Source organism: Martes martes (genome assembly GCF_963455335.1).
Source record: "Martes martes genome assembly, chromosome: 12".
NCBI lineage: Eukaryota > Metazoa > Chordata > Mammalia > Carnivora > Mustelidae > Martes > Martes martes.
In genome coordinates this window covers 92852162-92856317 of record NC_137900.1, presented here as the reverse complement: position 1 = coordinate 92856317, position 4156 = coordinate 92852162, and positions in this window count along the sequence as shown.

The following is a 4156-nucleotide window of genomic DNA, read 5'->3' as shown; positions in this document are numbered from 1 at the left end:
AACCCGAGGAACAAAGTCCCGGCTCCCTTCTGGGTGGGAGGGACCTCAGCAGGTTTCCGGTTTGCCCAGACCTGGCAGAGAGAGGCAGCTAGGTCAGTCCCATGACAAAAACCAGACTTTTCAGCTAGATGCCCATGGCTAGCTGCCCAGCTGGTACAGAGGCAGAAATAGCCCCCATCCCAGATTACCGAAGGGCCCAGCTGGGGGTTTCCCTGCGCTCTCAGGGCCAAGCTGCCTGTATTATGGACTCTATGCCCTAGGACTTCTGGCCCCTTCTCATTTCTCCAGCTTAGGCTCGTGGCCACCCCACTCCCACTCCCCTCCCTGACCTCTCCACCTTTCCTCACTGTGTCTCCAGCATGGGGAGCTGTTTCCTCACCTACCCTACCTCCATAGAGCACAGTGGTCTCGGACGCTTTCTGGGTCTCAACATTATCTCTAGAGGGAGGTCCCAGAGATTTCTGACACACTGGGATAAAGATGGGCTTCAGGGAAGGCCTAGGAGAGGGTGTCCCTTGGGTACAGGACACCAGGATGTGGGGGCCCACTCAGGGATTAAACATGGCACACTGCAGAGCCTGGGAGAGGCAGAGGGCAGCCCTCTCTCTGGCCCTATCCTCCCACTAAGACTTTCTGTGGGGGCTCTCACCTGGCCCACAGGGAGGGATGAAGGAACCAGTTGGGACAGGGCTGAGACAACACACCATCACTCTCAACCAGCCTGGCCCCACCGGTCAGTGCCAGCTACTGGGGATGGAAGAGAGGGACCTTCCACACGTCATCCCAAAGGCACACGCTGGCCTGCATCCAGCTGAGGGCAGGGGACTAGGACTGTGCCCGCAGAGGTCCCTTGTCAGGGTGACATGGCTCCGGGAGAAGCTGAATGACAAATCCGCTGTCACACCTACTTCACTCCATATACAAAACGTAACTAAAAATGGATCAGTGGCCTAAATATGGACTTAAAGATTAAAAAATTGTTTTAATATTTATAAACTCTAAGACATATTTTTAAAACACTTGCAAAACATATCTGATAAGGTCTAATATCCAGAATGTGTAAAGAACTCTTACACTTCAACAAAAGACATCTGTTTGAAAAATGGAAAAAGCCTCGAACAGAAATCTCTCGCGCGTAGACCACAAATAGTCAATATGCGCTCAAAGAGCTGCTCAGCACCGCCAGTCCTCAAGGAAGCACAAGTCAGCGCCACCGTGAGCTAACCCTTCACAACCCCTGGAAGGGCAGCAAGCAAAAGCAGGGAAATCAGAAACGTTGGTGAGGACTGGAGATATCGGAGCCTCCTACTCTGCTGAGGGGAAGGGAAAATGGTGCAGCGACTGTGGAAAATCGTTGGGCAGTCCCCCCAAAACAGGAACACAGAATTACTGCCGGACCCAGCATTTCCACTCCTGGGCACAGACCCAAAGGGACTGGGAACAGATCCTGAAACAAGTCCACGTGCACACACGTTCACAGCAGCAGGTTCTCAGGGGCCGACGGGTGGGAACAGCCCAAAAGTCCATCAACAAACAAACGAGATGCTGTCTGTCCACACGATGGAATATGATTCAGCCATAAAAAGGAATGAAGTCCTGACAGACGCTACAGGGAAGGAATCTCAAAAAACTGGGCTCAGTGAGAGAAATGAGACCGAAGGTCCATATTCTGTAATTGCACTTCTGTGAAATGTCCGGAGGCGGAAACTCAGTGGGGAGGAACGCAGGTTGGTGGGTGCTGGGGTGGGAGGGAGGAGGGAAGGGGGAAGGACTGCTTAATGGGCTCGGGGTCTTTCTGGGGGTGACAAGAATGTCCTGCAGCAAGAGAACGATGGCAGCCACAACAGTGTGTGAATGTACTAGAAGCCACTGGGTCAGGTGCTTTAAAATGTTCAGTTTTATGTTATATGAATTTCATCCTAACAATTTTTATTAGTTTTTTAAAGATTGTATATTAGAGAGAGCACAGGTGGGGGAGGGGCAGAGGCAGAGGGAGAAGCAGGCTCCCTGCTGAGCAGAGCGTGGAACCCCATGCAGAGACTAATCCCAGGATCCTGAGACCATAATCCAAGCCACAGGCAGACACTTAACCAACCAATCCACCCAGCTACCCAGGAACCCCATCCTAATAATATTTTAAAAATCAGCTGTGTTGGGATGCCTGGGTGGCTCTGTCAGTTTAGCCACTGCCTTTGGCTCGGGTCATGATTTCATGGTCCTGGGAGTGAGCTCCGCATTGGACTCCATGCTTGGCGGGGAACCTGCTTCTCCCTCTGTCTGCTCTGCCTGCCGCTCCCACTGCTTGTGTGCTTGCTCTCTCTCTCTCTCTCTCTGACAGATATTTATTCATTTGAATAAATCTTTTTTTAAAAATCAGCTGTGTTGTATTTTCTACCATTGGCTCACGATGAACCAAAATGACATTGTCTTTTCCCTGCCAGCCCAGTCCCTGGGTCCCCCCGTTCCTGGTTGGGCTCCCCCAGCCCTGGGGGAGTGCTGGCCTTTGATGCATCAGGGGCTGAGGGAGAAGGCGGGTCCCCACTCCCACACTGAGTCTGAGAGGGCTGGACATACGACGGAGAGGCTGCATGAGTACCAGTGGGGGCTGGACACTGACACGGGCCTGGGCAGCCCGGCAAGGGCCCCCAGAGTTCCAGCCTGAGGTTGGGGTCTCAGAACCACCATGTGGTACCATGAGGCTGAAGGAGCAGTGGTCCAGACCAGGAGAAACAAAAGAGCACCTAAATGTTAACAACACAGACTGGGCCAAAGTCCCCAGTGCAGTGCACGCAGGTGGGGCAGAGGCAGATCCAACAGGAACTAAGGTAGACCATGGTGATGTGGCCCATGCACAGCTGGCAAGGAGCCCTTCCCTACGGTTACAACCGCTTAACAGCTCAGTCCCATTACGGTTTCTTCCCTCAAAACCTTCTCCCCACTCTGCTGGCCTGAGAAACCCATGCCCATCTTTACATTTACCCAGTTTTCTCGGGGAAGTTTTCTTTTGGTTGCGAGCCCGCCTGCATCACATCATTATAAACTATGTTCCTTCTACATGTTACGGAGTTCAAGTTTGCTCTGTGGTCCAAGTGGAAACTCCTTCCCTCTGATAAGGGAACAGAACGGATTATCAGTTATGACTGCTATGTTTACTCTCCGCCCATGACGTTCTTCCTGTTTGCTTTGCTTTTTATAGCCTGGGAGGACCGTTCTCTTTTGTTGGTGCTCTTTGTTGGGTTCTTTCCTTCTGTCCCAATACTTCGGAGTTTCTCTTTGCACCTACTGAATGTTTCACCTTCTTTTATTTCCTCGTGTGTTTTGTCCCTGCCTCTCCGTGTCTTCGTGGGTGAAATTTTAGGAGTGTGTAGTCTTTCTTAGGCTGCTTCAGTTTTACTTCTGTGATGACCTATTTTTCTCCCATTCTGAGCTTGTCCAGCATATTTTAGAATTTTTTAATATTTTTTAATATTTTATTTATTCATTTGACAGAGATCACAAGCAGGCAGAGAGGCAGGCAGAGAGAGAAGGGGAAGCAGGCTCCCCGCTGAGCAGAGAGCCCGATGTGGGGCTTGATCCCAGGACCCTGAGATCATGACCTGAACCAAAGGCAGAAGCTTAACCCACTGAGCCAATCAGACGCCCTGAATTATTTTATTTTTAAGTGACTTCCACACCCAGTGTAGGTCTCGAACTCACTACCCTGAGATCAGGAGTCACATGCTGCACGGACTGAGCCAGCCGGGCGCCCCTTGCCTGATATTTTTCAGTCCTTCTGTTGACTCACTATTGCCTCTGCAAGGTCATTTTTCTACTTTGGGCTTCCTTTAGAGAGGTGATTGGCTTTTGTTTCTGTTTTCTTTATTCCTGAAGAAATATTTGAGAGAATTCACTGGCCAAAAGCGTTTTGGCATGGGTTCAAGTGCACCTGTCCCTGGCTCTCTCCTTCTTTGCATCGGGTGGCATTTCTACACGGATCTCATGCAAATCCCCATTTAGAAACTCATGACAGAGTAAGGTTCTTCCCGGCACGGGTATCGGCACGGGTCACGGAAACAGGATGAAACGTGATTCTCTTTCAGAGCAACAGGACTTTCCTTATAACCGAGGGCTGGGTGTGTAGCTTCAGCCTTTACAGCCCCGAGTCGGGGAGAACAGG